This window comes from Heterodontus francisci, chromosome 27, assembly GCF_036365525.1.
Source record: "Heterodontus francisci isolate sHetFra1 chromosome 27, sHetFra1.hap1, whole genome shotgun sequence".
NCBI lineage: Eukaryota > Metazoa > Chordata > Chondrichthyes > Heterodontiformes > Heterodontidae > Heterodontus > Heterodontus francisci.
The window spans coordinates 23228497-23244599 of record NC_090397.1 but is presented as its reverse complement, the minus strand read 5'-3'; positions in this window follow the sequence as shown (position 1 = coordinate 23244599).

Below are 16103 nucleotides of genomic sequence, written 5' to 3'. Positions count from 1 at the left end.
AGTGTGAAATGCTTTGCCACAGGGAATGGTTGAGGCAGAGGCCATTACATTTCTTCAGGGAAAATTGTATAAATCTTTGAAGCAGAGGAGGATAGAAGGCTGCTAAAAAGATGGAACAGTGGGATTAGTTTGGATTGCTAGCAAAGAGCTAGCACTGATGGAATGGGTTGAAGTAACTTCTTATGTGTTGTAAAGTTCTATTGTTCTGTGGAAACTCATTAATCAGATTGTTGGGGGGAAGAGATGACCAGCTGTCCCAAATGCCACTGCCCACTTCCATTTTCAACTTTGATTTCACTTGGTACCACTCAAAGGAACCTCAAGTGCTACAAACATGAAGCCAGCTTGATGGATATGTGCAAACTGTATGCCTTAACATTGTTAGCGGGAATGAATCTAGAAGAATCACTCGACACTCAGGTCTGCTCCAATGTCAAACAGTTTATTTAGTTACGCCAGCGGGGAGCAGGTCACTGGTCTGTCCAGATGCCTCTCCACCGAACAAAGGAAAATCCACAACGGATATACAGTTACTCAGCCCATCCGGGCTGGACATGATCCAATCATAACGGTTATTGATTACATACATTACACATATTACCAATTAGATTACTCATTAGGCATCATGTGGCTACGTGATCAGCTCATGCAAGCCCCCTGATCATCTTGTGATGTTTCCCAGACCCCCTTATCAACTATCCTTGAGTCTTCACAATGAATCCTTCTACCTTTATCAAACTTGCATTCCTGATTGCTTCGTGCAGTCTGCAGTTACACAAAGCAACTGTCTTATACACTGATATGAGGAGCCTCCTTGGTCAGCCTAACTGTCTGGGTCTCACGGTACCATTCCCAGGGATATGACTTAGCCAATCTTGTTCTCACAGTGCCTTGGATGAGTACTCCATTTTATAACAATATGTGGCTATACTTTCAACTTGTATACGTGTGTATATATATATATATATATATATTCACTAGGATTATATGAATCTACTTACTCAAATAACATTTAAACAGTATGATATTTACTGCAGGTGCCTCTGCGCTTGGGAATACCTTACAACAATCCCCCCTTTCGGTAGGAGACTAACCCTAGTCTCCTCAACCGACACCATTTAATGTTTGTTTTTACCCCTTTAAACTCGCCCGGTATTCCCTGCCTTGGACGTGCTGGCCAGTCACGTGATTTCAGGAATTCCGGTCATATTATATCAAATTAATGTGATCCACCTGACTTAGCCCTTTAGATAGACAAATTGTCTCCCTTGCCTTTGCTCTAGGTTTTAGCCTCCTTCGCTGCACATATCGCCTGCATGATCGGCAGGCCATGCCCCACGTTATAGCCAGTATTAACTGTATTCCAACTAACACATGAGAAATTATCCTAATCCAAGGGTGGATATTCAAATTCATCCCCCAATCCCAAATTTTCTCCCATCAACTCTGTTCCTGCAATTCTGTGTCCTCTAACCTTTTGATTTTTGTCTGCAGTTGGTGGTAGATTTTTACGGATTGGCTCACCCTGAGCCTTAATTCCCTCAGTACCTCAGCTAGGTGTGGGATGGGGGCTGGCTCTGGTTCCTCGTAATCCTGCAGGTGGTCATGGAGATAATCGGTGACGTTAAGGGTCATGGTACCTCTGCGCCGAACCTGGATAATTCGGGCTTGCCCTATCGTGACTGGTCGTAAAGGCATAAAGCAAAAATTAGAAAATGGGATGGGGTATTGTAGATTATTGTAACGATAGGAACTTTCCTCTCGGCCAGCTGAGCCAAATGTAGGCTGTCAATCCAATCGGGCACCTCCCCCCTTTGGATCTGATCGAGATTGTGTCGTATTTGTCCCACCATCTATAAGCCATAAGCGTGACAGAGTTGCCCCTGTCTTAATTTTCTGGCATCTTTCCGTTCTCTATCTATGAGGTGGTTGACGGTTCTGGCATGTGCGTCTAATATTGTGATTCCGTCTAATTGTATCGCCATGCCCTCTTCTCCCAAATTGGTCTGATCCTCCTGATTTTTCTCTGCTCTCTTTAAAAGTCCCTTCATTACTCCTTTAAGATGTTCTATCTTTTCATTCAGACCTTGTATATCTAATGAGTTTACTATGGAGGCACCGGTATTGAATCCAGTGGCAACGTCATTAACTATCCCTCTCTTTATCCTATAAAGTTGATTCTGACCTCGACATCTGACGGCACCCATGGCATCGGCAGCCTGCTGCATTACAATCTTACTTAATACACTATACATAGTTCTTGCCTGTTCCGTACAATATCCTGGCATTTGCATCCCTGAGATATTGACCAGGACAGGCACAATCTCATGTTTAACATTATCATATAACATCTCTCCTTCATTAAAAAGCACAATTCCGTTTTTAGGCCCTTCGATAATTAAGGGGCATGGTAATTCCTCGGGTTGTGTGGTGGTTATTACGGGGGGTGGCATTAAAGGGGGAGGAAAACACACGTATTTCCCCGCCTAATGCAGCACCTCTCAGTTTTTCCCCGTCGGATGCAGCGGGCCCATGCTGATCTGATGGTTAACCCGGCCGAACACTGTACACATATCTCATCCCTTCCCGGGTGAGCACGTAGCCATGCAGCAAAAGAGTTCTCGTCACCCGGGTCCATTGTCACTGGGATACACACACCATCAGCAAAATTGTACAAAGCCCCAAAGTTCATATAGTCCATATTAATACTCCTTTCATTAATCCGTTGTGCATCCATTACCGGGTCTTTGTTCTTCCTCTCCGGATATTAGCATCAGGCCCCACAGCCACTGCAGTCCGGTGCTTTCCCATTCGCCACTAGTGGTTATATCTGTAATTTAAACACACTGCCCTGGTGGTCACCAGGTGTTAGTACTTGTCCATGTTGTGAGTATCCCCCAACGAGGGATACATGTCTACCTGTGGGGACCGAACATGTCCTGGGGAATCCAGGAGTTAAGTTATATTCTTATCATCTCTACTCTTTCAAAATTATCCATATGGTCCCGGTGTGCTCGGGTTTCGTTCCCCACAATCCTTACCCAGTTAGTAACCCATCTAATAATAATCCAAATCCCTATCAATACTACCATTATTCCCTTGATTATATTTTTTCAGTTGGGATCATGTATTTCCATCGGCCCTTCCCTTTACCATTACTTTGTCTCCCACAACAGGCACCTTTGTCTGTTCCTCTTTCATGTCTGTGTCTATAGAATCTCCTGCCTCCGCTCATGCAGTTGTCTGCACAGCTCCTTCACAAATCTTTTAACCCTTTCTCTTGTGGGTCCTACTTCCTCACTACCTGCTACGACATACCTTGACAGTCTCATCACCCTTCCTGTCATTAGTTCAGATCCTGTTCACAAACTTGGCATTCGTCGGTCGCGAAACACCACCCGGCCCCGGGATAAGCTTCTGTTAGATACTCACCCGGTATTCCTGATGGCATCAAGCGACCGCCGAATCCTGTTCTCAAGTTTGGGATCAGGCTCCAGCCAACTCTCCCTTGCCCCCTTTGTTCCCTTCGCCCATTCCTGGCCTTCACGTGGGACTCAGTCGTCCTCTTAATTCCGGCTCAGGCTGGGTGATTGGGATATCAGGGTCGCAGAAGAGTTGACTTACCCCTGATCCTGCCGACTACGCCAATTGTTAGCGGGAATGAATCTAGAAGAATCACTCGACACTCAGGTCTGCTCCAATGTCAAACAGTTTATTTAGTTACGCCAGCGGGGAGCAGGTCACTGGTCTGTCCAGATGCCTCTCCACCGAACAAAGGAAAATCCACAACGGATATACAGTTACTCAGCCCATCCTGGCTGGACATGATCCAATCATAACGGTTATTGATTACATACATTACACATATTACCAATTAGATTACTCATTAGGCATCATGTGGCTACATGATCAGCTCATGCAAGCCCCCTGATCATCTTGTGATGTTTCCCAGACCCCCTTATCAACTATCCTTGAGTCTTCACAATGAATCCTTCTACCTTTATCAAACTTGCATTCCTGATTGCTTCGTGCAGTCTGCAGTTACACGAAGCAACTGTCTTATACACTGATATGAGGGGCCCTCCTTGGTCAGCCTAACTGTCTGGGTCTCACGGTACCATTCCCAGGGATATGACTCAGCCAATCTTGTTCTCACAGTGCCTTGGATGAGTACTCCATTTTATAACAATATGTGGCTATACTTTCAACTTGTATATGAGTGTATATATATATATATATATATATTCACTAGGATTATATGAATCTACTTACTCAAATAACATTTAAACAGTATGATATTTACTGCAGGTGCCTCTGCGCTTGGGAATACCCTACAACAACATCAAAAGATTGTGCGATAATAATAAAAACAGAAAGTGCTGGAAATACTCAGCAGGTCAGGCAGCATCTGTGGAGCGAGAAGCAGAGTTAACGTTTCAGGTCTATGACCTTTCATCAAACTGTGACCTTTCATCAGAAGAAAAGATTGTGCTACTTTTGCAAGAACACTTATATGTATATGAAAATCACCTGTTCAACCTTTAATGTAATATGAAAGGGTACAACATAGGAACAGGAGTAGGCCATTCAGCCCCTCGAGCCTACTGTACCATATAATGAACCTGGTTAAACAGAATGTACTAGGAAGGGTAGATTACTGAATGGACAATGTCTGTATTTGCTGCAAAAATATCTTATCAGAGAGTGCAGCAGCAGAACTGCCACTGTCATTCCACATCAGGTAGTTTATCAAAACTGTATATTAAAATTTGACCTACCAGAAATGCAGAAACATTGGCATAAATGCACCAAGTAATGAACATAGTCATTCGGACATAATTCAAAGTCTATACATAAGACAATCCATATAGTAACATCACAGACATTGTCTCCATGGGCCATATGTAAATATCATGGAGCTTTGAATGCCATGCATAAAGTTGCTGAGACTAACACATCATCATATTTGATTTAGGATTTAACCACCAATTAGGCAACAGCTCTTTCCAAACTGCCAAGCTCACAAAAGTCAAATAACACAAAACTAACAAGTACAAAACATAAGCAAAAAATTGTATTGAGGTACTTGGGCTTTGAAAGTTGGATGCCAGAGCTCTGGAGCAGCAAGTTGGACACTTTGACTTTCATCATATAATACAGCACTCTCATCATGTATACTGAAATCACAAAGTAAAATAATATATCACAGATCTAGAGTATGCAGTATTGGATAGATTTAATGAATTTGCACTCCTAACAAAGTGCTTTACCCATGAGGAATACACATTGGACCAGATTTTGCTGTCAGAATAACAATGAGGTTAATGGTACTCACGGTTATTTGTGCACAAATGGTATAGCAATTTTAGGCAAGAGGCAGGTGCACAGACAAATGCCAATATCCAAAAGCTGTTGTCTGAGTTGCACTACTCTGTCATTAGCTTTGCGAAAACAGCATCTCGCTATCTCCCTCACCATTGCCATGCATTGAATATCAGGAAGTTGCTGCATTTGCATGGTAGATACAAAGTAAACATGCCACAGATAATCAGGGCAAGTAATTAAAAGTGTAAGAACCCTTTTAACAATGTGATAAGTGTTAATAACTGACAATCAACCTCTCTGGCACCAAAAATTAGCTATTATAATTGTGAAATCCCATGCCTTCATGTTGGGAATTGTTCTAGGAGATTTTGAAATGCCAAATTTTAAATTATATTTCCTTTCTGCCTCTTTTCTCTCTCTCTCTCACAGTACAGCCTCACAGCTCCAGCGACCCGGGTTTGATTCTGGGTACTGCCTGTACGGAGTTTGCAAGTTCTCCCTGTGACTGTGTGGGTTTTCGCCGGGTGCTCCGGTTTCCTCCCACAGCCAAAGACTTGCAGGTTGATAGGTAAATTGGCCATTGTAAATGGCCCCTAGTGTAGGTAGGTGATAGGAGAATGGTGGGGATGTGATAGGGAATATGGGGTTAATGTAGGATACGTATAAATGGGTGGTTGTTGGTCAGCACAGACTCAGTGGGCCGAAGGGCCTGTTTCAGTGCTGTATCTATAAATAAAAATAAATGAATAAATAAAAATCTTTCTTGCCCTCTTTGTTTCTCCAAGGTTTACAAACCTGCAGTCCCTGCAAATGATATGATAGCCATTACATTGCAGGAGATGTAATACATGCCCATTTACCTCCTCTCTCCACACTATCCAAGGCCCCAAACACTCCCTTCAGGTGAAGCAGCGATTTACTTGCACTTCTTTTAACTTAGTATGTTGTATTTGCTGCTCACAATGTAGTCTCCTCTACATTGAGGAGATCAAACGCAGATTGAGTGACCGCTTTACGGAACACCTCCGCTCAGTCCGTAAGAATGACCCCGAGCTTCCGGTTGCTCGCCATTTCAACACCACCGCCCCGCTCTCATGCTCACATCTCTGTCCTGGGATTGCTGCAGTGTTCCAGTGAACATCAACACAAGCTCGAGGAACAGCATCTCATTTACCGATCAGGCACGCTACAGCCTGTTGGACTGAACATTGAGTTCAATAATTTCAGAGCATGACGGGCCCCCCTTTTTATTTTTAGTTATGTTTTATTTTTTTATTTGTTTATTTTACTTTTAATTTGTTTAGTTTGTTTCTACTGTGCCTACCCACTTTTTTTTAATGTTTGTGCTTGGAGCCAGGGCTGTTCATTTTACTGTCAATTGACACCCTCTCTGTACTAATGCTTTGTCTTTCACCACACCATTAATATACTGTTTGCCTTTGTTCCATGACCTTCTGATCAGTTATTCTCTGTGACTTTGTCCTATCAACACCTCTTTTGTTATCTCTTGCCCCACCCCCGCTTTACTTGCTTAAAACCTTTTACATTTCTAACATTTTTCAGTTCTGATGAAGGGCTACTGACCTGAAATATTAACTCTGCTTCTCTCTCCACAGACGCTACCAGACCTGCTGAGTATTTCCAGCATTTCTTGTTCTTATTACAGAGATGTGATTGCAAGATGACCAAAGGTGGGAACAGAATATTCAAGGGTATTTGACATTTTGGAAGGAAAGGAAGAAAGGAAAAGGAGCTGGGGTAGCTCTGTTAATAAAGTATGAGATTAGTACAGTAGTGAGAATGACCTTGGCTCAGAAGATCAAGCTGTAGAATCAGTTTGGATGGAAATAAGAAATAACAAAGGAAAGAAGTCACTGCTGGGAGTAGTTTACAGGCCCCTACAGTAGCTACATGGTAGAACAAAGTATAAATCAAGAAAAAATGGGTCCTTGTAAAAAAAGTACTGCAACAATCGTGGGTGATTTTAATCTTCATATTGATTGGATAAATTGGGCAAAGATAGCCAGGAGTTCATAGAGTGTATTCAGGACAGTTTCTTATAACAACACGTTCTGGAACCGACCTGGGAACAGGTTATTTTAGACCTGGTAATGTGTAATGAGACAGGATTAATTAATGACCTCATAGTAAAGGATCTTCTAGGTAAGAGTGATCATAACATGATAGAATTTCACATTCAATTTGATGGTGAAAAATTTGGGTCTGTATCTAGTATCTTAAACTTAAGTAAAGGCAATTACAAAGGGTATGAAGACAGAGTTGGTTAAAATAAACTGCAAAAATAAGTTAAAAGGTAAGACAGTAGAGAAGCGGTAGCAGATGAGATATGTCATAACTCTCAACAAAGATATATTCCATTGAGAAAGGAAGACTCTATGAGAAGGAGGCATCATCCATGGCTAACAAAAGATGTTAAGGATGGTATCAAACTGAAAAAAAGAAAACAATGCTGCAAAGATTAGTGGTAAGCCAGAGGATTGGGAAAACTTTAGAAACCAGAAGAGGATGACTAAAAAATAAAGAGGGAGAAATTAGAGTAAACTAGCAAGAAATATAAAAACAGACAGTAAATGCTTCTACAAGTGTATAAAAAGGAAAATAGTCACTAAGGTAAGCATTGGTTCCTTAGAGGATGAGACTGGGGAAATAATAATGGGAAACGAGGAGATGGCAGAGAATTTGAGCAGGTATTTTCTATCAGTCTTCACAGAATAGTAGAAAATCAAGAGGCAAAAGGGAGGGAGGAACATAAAATAATCACTATCACTGGAGAAAAAGTATTCGGAAAAATAATGGGACTAAAGGCTGACAAGTCCCTTGGACCTAATGGCCTGCATCCTAGGGTCTTAAAAGAACAGGCTGGAGATAATGGATGTAATCTTCCAAAATTTCCTAGATTCTGGAAAGGTCCCAGTGGATTGGAAAACTGCAAATGTAACATGTGTGTTCAAGAAAGAAGTGAAACAGAATGAAGGAAGCTATAGGCCAGTTAGTCTAACGTTTGTCATCAGTGAAATGCTAGAATCCATTATTAAGCCAATAGTCTTAGGACAGTTAGAAAATCATAATGCAATCAGGCAGAGTCAACATGGTTTTGTGAAAGGGAAATCCTGTTTAACAAATTTATTAGAGTTCTTTGAGGATGTAACAAGCAGGGTGGATAAAGGGAAAACAGTAGATGTAGTGTATTTGGATTTCTAAAAGGTATTTGACAAGGTGCCACATAAAAGGTTACTACAAAAGATAAGAGCTCATTGGAGCAAATATATTAGCATGCATAGAGGATTGGCTAGCGAACAGGAAACAGAGAGTCTGGATAAATGTGCATTTTCAGGATGGCAAACTAACTAGTGGCACGGGTCAAGAAAGCCTTACATGCCAAATGAAAAATATTAATTTCATCGGTTGGAGACTTTCAATGGAGAAAATCTTGCAGTTAACTTTTAGAAAACTGGCAGCCAAGATGGCCACCACAATTTGCATCTGAAAGACCTTTTCATATTCAAAAGATCCACCTGGAGCCAGAGGTTTAAACAGCATGGATCCAGAACAATAGCTTTGCTAACTGTTTGAATTACCTAAAATGGCTTCATTAGCACGGCAGTCAAGGCGATCCTAACATAATGACTTTGAAAGAGCAAACCCCCTCCAAAGTGTAAATTGGCATCATGGGGCACGTGGAGCCAATTCCTAATCTTGAATTTCGATGCAAGATTCCAGAAAACCTGAAGCAGCCATAAGACCGTCTGTCCATCTCTGAAAAAAAACAGAAGTTTTGTTACATTCACAGAAGACAAGCAGTAACTGAGACTGCAGCAGCAGAAAGCTGCGTACTTCCCTTACTCTCTCTCTTTCTCTCTTCCCAGAAAACATCACATTTGAAAACCATCTGTGACAATGGACCCTCCAAGCCTACAGACTGTTACAGCCAGCGACCAGGGTAAGAGAGACAACTACAATCCTGCTTTCAAGAAAACCCTGTGCAAAGCAGGTGAACCACAAAGTGCACTTTGACCAACGAGGACTTCAAGAATACAGCTTCAGTCGGAGGACTACCGGATCATCCACTTCACAGACTGTGTATTTAAGTTCCATTTATTCAGGACTTTAATCCAACCACCAAATCTATTTTTCCCTCTATAATCTATTGGTGTGCATGATTCTCATGTGAATGTGTGCATGAATGTGTAGCATTTTCTTTTAGTAATTTTAAATCAGGGTTATAGTGTTAAATATAATTAACTTACATCTTTCTTGTTTAAGCAACATCTATGTGAATGGGAAATCATGTTTAACCAATTTGTTGGAGTTCTTTGAAGGAGTGGCATGTGCTGTGGATAAAGGGGAGCCTGTTGACCTACTGTACTTGGATTTCCAGAAGGCATTTGACATTAAAGGTTTTTTTCGCAAAGTAGGAGCTCATGGTGTAGGGGATAACATATCAGCATGGATAGAAGATTGGCTGGCTGACAGAAAACAGAGATTATGCATAAATGGATCCTTTTCTGATTGGCAGGATGTGACGAGTGGGTCTGTGCTAGGGTCTCAATTTTTTACAATTTATACCAATGACTTAGAAGAGGGGAACGATGGCATGATAGCTAAATTTGCGGATGAGACACAGAAAGGTAGGAAAGTATGTTGTGAAGAGGACAAAAGGAGGTTGCAGACCGATATAAATAGTTGAGTGAGTGGGCAAAAATCTGTCAGATGGAGTATAATGTGGGAAAATGTGAACTTGTTCACTTTGGCAAGAAGAATAAAAAAGCAGAGTATTACTTAAACAGAGAACGACCGCAGAATTTTGAGGTGCAGAGGAATCTAGGTGTTATAGTGCAGGAGTTACAAAAAGTTAGTAGCAGGTACAGCAGATAATAAAGAAGGCATCCTTTATTATGAGAGGAATTGAAAATAAAATTAAGGATGTTATGCTTGTTATACAGGGCTTGGTGAGACCACATCTCGAATACAGTGTGCAGTTTTGGTATCCTTATTTAAGGATGTAAATGCATTGGAGGCAGTTCAGAGGAGGTTTAGTAGGCTGATACCTGGAATGAGCAGGTTGTCTTATGAGGAAATGTTTGGGCTTGTTTTCACTGGAGTTTAGAAGAGTGAGGGGAGACTTGATTGAAGTTTATAAGATCCTGAACGGTCTTGACCAGGTGGATGTGGAAAGGATGTTTCCTCTTCGGGGTGAATCCAGAACTAGGGGGCACTATTTTAAAATTAGGGGTCGCCCTTTTAGAGATAAGGAGAAATTTTTTCTCTCAGAGGGTTGTGCAATTTTGGAACTTGCTACCTCAGAAGATGGTGGAGGCAGGGTCATTGAATATTTTTAAGGCGGAGGTAGATAGATGCTTGTTGGGCAAGGGAATCAAGGGTTATCGGGGTAGATGGGAGTGTGAAATTCGAACCACAAACAGATCAGCCACGATCTTATTGAATGGCAGAGCAGGCTCGAGGGGCCAAATGGCCTACTTCTGCTCCTAATTCGTATGCTCGTATGTTCGTAAACTCAAAAAAACCTGTCTGATTGGCTCTTTCACAATCACAGAAAAGGTAAAACACTCCCAGAGGTGGTAAGCACAACCATTGTTTAAAAGGAATAAACACTGTTGCGATCAAACAAGAGGAAGGCCAAGAGGGAAGCCTGAGACCCCCTCCTCCTGGCCATAACAAATGCCAGAGGGATCAGTGCTGGGGCCTCAACTATTTATGATCTATATTAATGGATTGGATGAAGGCACCAAGTGTATTGTAGCCAAATTTGCTGATGATACAAAGGTAGGTAGGAAAGTAAGTTGTGAGGAGGATGCAAAGTATCTCCTGTCATGGTCCTGTAGTTTTTTCTCTCTGAGGAATATGCGGTTTGCCTTTAAGGCTTGCAAAGGATCAGTATTGCATTAAGAACCAGCAAGCCTCAGGAGTAATAGAAAGGTGCATTTTTGGTTGTCGTTGGATACAACCATTTGGAGACTGCGATTCAAAGGATGCATTCTCGATACCATGGAAACAGCCACCGGGAGTGAGTATCAAGCGATACATTTGTTACAATTCAATTTTGAACTGGCTTTTTAGTTGAAGATAGTTTGTTCTAACAGACACAGAGGACACAGACAGACAGCTGTGGTGTTAGCACCTGAAAAAAGAGCACTCAGCCATTTAAACTGAAGGAAAAGAAATTTAGTCTGTTTAAGTATCTCTCAAAATTCTAAAAAAAGTCAAGTCAAAACAGAGATGTCTGGTAATTTAAACTGAAGGAAGGGAAGTTAGACTGTGACAATCTTTTATCCCTCAAAAATTCTGTGTTTGCAAGTCGTTAATGGTTGAAATTCGCTGGAGAAGGAAAGCATCACCTACTGCTGGAATTAGACTACGGACTGTCCTACTGTGGAAGAATCTTTTTTCTCCATCAGACGGCTGTGAGGACGTCAAGCAACATTGGACTGTAAATTTGCAAGGACTCTAATTTTTTCTATTTTTAATGTTGTTTATATCTTCATTGTGTGCAAGAATTTAGTTTTTTTTAATTAAAGAGTTAATGTGTTGATTTAAAGTCACCTGGTTTGGTTAGCCACATTCGGGGGTTAATAGATGATACAATTTGGCTGGGTCGTCCTTTAATCTGGAAAGTTTTAAATGATATGTTAGGCAATCTGTTGAGCGACAGAATTGAATTCGCAGTGCGTTTCTCCCACCACAATCAGAATCATATATTTTGATTGGGGAGCTTTGACTGGTTGTAACACTCCAAAGAGATATAGATAGGTTAAGTGAGTGGGCAAAAATTTGGCAGATGGAGTATAATGTGGGAAAATGTGAGGTTATCCACTTTGGTGGGAAAAGTAGAAAAGCAAAATATCATTTAAATGGAGAGAGAGTGCAGAATGCTGCGGTACAGGGGATCTGGGTGTCCTTGTACATGACTCACAAAACGTTGGCATGCAGGTACAGAAAGTAATTAGGACGGCAAATGGAATAAAAATAGAAAGTGTTGGACATACTCAGCAGGTCTGGCAGCATCTGATGAAAGGTCACAGACCTGAAACATTAACTCTGCTTCTCTCTCCACAAATGCTGCAAGACCTGCTAAGTATTTCCAGCACTTTCTGTTTTTATTTTGGATTTCCAGAATCTGCAGTATTTTGCTTCTATTTAACGTGAATGGAATGTTGGCCTTTATTGCAAGGGGGATGGAGTATAAAGGTAGGGAAGTCTTGCTACAACTGTACAGGGCATTGGTCAAACTGCACCTAGAGCTGTGTACAGTTTTAGTCTCCTTAGGTAAGGAGGGATATATTCTGTCATGCTTATGCAAGGAGAAATTATGAACTATATAATGAACTTATGAAACAAACCCAAAACAGACATTTTTCCTACAAAACAAAATGGAGTCGAGAAGTCATGGAAACTGCAAGAACCCTGAGCCAATCTTCACGTCTGGACAAGCCTTGGAGAAGGCATTAAAATGTAAATGAATCATTCTGTGTTAAGACTTCTCTTCAACGAATTGAGTTGACAATGGCATTGCAAACTTTGTGGCTCCAAATTCAAACTCAAGAGAATGGGTGTGAAAGTATCAAGATGGAATGAAGATGAGTGACACCGAAACCCCATTGTCTAACAATGGCCTGACCATCAGAAATCATTCATGAAAACAATGAGAGAGAAACTCTAGTCACATGACAGAAACCAGGTTTCTGATAAGGAGCTTTAATAAGAGACATTCTGTGCAGACAAAGCCAGAAGCAGTATGATAGATCCATCTATGACATCAAAGAGACAGGACCCTGCCTAAGAACACCATCTTTGAACTACATGCAGGCAGCGATTGGAATTTAGCCTTGAACTCCCTACCTGAGAAATCATACCATGACTTCACCTTTAACTAGAATATAACAAAAGTAGTCTGCAATAGCACATTTGTCTTCTTAAACCTCCCAAGCCTGTCATCAGCGAACAAGGAAAAGAATATATGCCTGCACAATTTCAAATCTTCACTCTGGGGAAATGCAAGTTAAAAAGAGAACTCTTTTGAACCATCAGACCTAAATGCATGTTATCTTTTAATCTCTATCTTTTCTTATGTGTGTCTCTCTGTATGCAAGTGAGGGGGGTGGGGTGAAGTTGCGTATATTTTCGGGTGCTGTATAATAAACATTTATCTTTCTTTTAAACTTATGAGAAAACTTGTCATTTGTCTGTTTGTTGACCATTAAAATGCTCAGAGATAAAACACATATTTTAAAAACACGGTCTTTGGTCAGTTGAGAGGTGGAAAAGGGAAAACCATCCCTATCAACTGCCACCTGTAGGTAACAACTTGCATTGTGGAAAAGTTGAGCAGGTTGTGCCTATATTCATTGGAGTTTAGAAGAATGAGGAGTGAATGAGGGGGCTTGACAGGGTAAATGCTGAGAGGATGTTTCCCCTCCTGGGGGAATCTAGAACCAGAGGGCACAGTTTCAAAATAAGGGGTTTCCCTTTTAGGAAGGAGATGGGGAGGAATTTCTTTGCTCAGAGGATTGCTAATCTTTGAAATTCTCTTCCCCTGGGAATAGTGGAGACTGGGTCATTGAACATATTCAAGGCTGAATTAAACAGATTTTTTATCCACAAAGGAGTCAAAGATTAAGGGGGGCTGGCAGGAAAGTGGAGTTAAGGCTGCAGTCAAATCTGCCATGATCTTATAGAATGGCGGAGCAGGCTCAAGGGGTTGTTGAATGGGCCTACACCTGCTCCTAATTCTTATGATCTTATGAAATATCGTTCCTTGCTGGGAGTGCCTGATAACAAAATCAGTCCTCTAGTCACATCCCCCAATCTTGTAAACCTCAAGTGTAAAGTCAAATTTATGAATGTTTTTAATGGGTAACAATTGTTTTAACAGTATTTCCACTGGTCTGTAAGCCACATGTCATGAATTTTTGGTTGGTAAAGAAAGAAAGATTTACATTTATATAGCAACTTTCACAACTTCAGGCCATCCCAAATTGCTTTATAGCCAATTAAGAACTTTTGAAGTGTCATCACTGTTGTATTGCAAGAAAACCCGCAGCCAATTTGTGCACAACACAATTCCATAAACAACAATGAAATAAGTTGACCAGATGAGCAGTTTTTTTTAGTGATGTTGGTTATAGGACAAATATTGGCCAGGACAATATAAAAGCCTTGCATTAAAAAACATTCAATCGTTCAGTGAACCCATCTGTATGAGCTGTGCCTTGATGATCTGTTGGTTTTACCTAGCACTGTGATCAATTAGTTTTCCTGTGAAATAAAGTTAGGCACATCCTGTTCTGCTGCCGTGTGCAATTATTCTGTTGCTGTGGATCACTGAAAACCTCACAGACATACAAGACATTTTAATTTATATCTAAGGAAGGATGAAAAGTACTGTTAAGGACTTTGTGTCCCCTCCCCCATTCCTCCCCCAAAGAAGGAAGTGATAAATAAATGGAGGGAGTATAGCTTCCTACATTTTCAGCAGTGATTACACTTCAAAAATACTTAAAAGGCTGTAAAATGCTTTGGGAAAGCCCAAGTTCACGAAAGATGCTAGATAAATGCAAATCTTTCTTTTAATTTACATCCTGTTGCTCCTTTAACCCCACAATCTGCAGAAATACTGAAGTGCTTCTGTAATGAGAAGCTTTTTTATGTTGACTGATGCAACATAAATGAGATGCATGGAGTTCAGTTGACTGAAGATCTCAAACAGGTTTATTAACAGCTAACAAGTATATACAGCACATAGCTATCTATTAGCAGGTCTTGCCTCTTGGCGTTACAGTTCAGAGTCAGACGGGCATCCGGGTACTCAGCTCATTAGCATACTAAGATCTTAAAGGGACATCACTTTTAAAGGCAATCACATAACAGCTTCCATTGCCAAAAGTTTCCAAATGTAGTTAGCAATCATGCCAACATTTTTCAGCTGGGAGCCCTTTCTCTGCATGTACCTAACCGGCAGCAGTTAAAGAAAAAATACATGGCAGGTTTGTCGGCAGCAGCAAAGTGAAGAGACATACTAACATTATGGTGTAACTCTTCATCGATACTGAAATATTTGCTTTCAGTTTTCAGTTGAGTTAAGGTAAAAAAAAAAGGGCGAGGTCAAATATCTGATTTCAATAACTACTGTTTTGTTAATTTATCAACCTCACTCAAATGTTTATTATCAGCTTTCAGCTATAGAATGAGAGAACAAATGAAGTAAAGAGAAATAATATGATCAGGAAGATAAAACAAATGCTATAACCCATAATCATTCAGCAAAAGTAAACAATCCTTCCTTGAACAAGGATTATAGAATCATACAGCACAGGAGGCCATTGTTGTGTATTCAGAATAAAAACTACATGAGATCTTAACTGGGAGTAGCCATGTTGGAAACTTTTATTTACACCTCCCAACAGTGAGGGCAGCAGAGAGGCAGTGCGCAAAAGATATTACAATATACCACAGCCATGGAAATTGGAAAAATAATTGTAGTGTGCTGCACAGATAGGCCTTAATGCACCAGTTCAATGAGAGAAATTGGTCTCCATACTTTGTTTTCTAGCTAACAGTAGGGCTGCAGCATGGATATTATTCAATACAAATTCCTAAAAGCTGCTATTGGTGAAAAGACGACGAATAGTGATGGGGTTGTAGAACAGCACAAGGAAACATTGACTCACCTTGAAGCTGTCCAAATGAACTTGCTGAATAAGATTCTATTTGAAGCATGAGCATTCATGGCATTCCAGAAT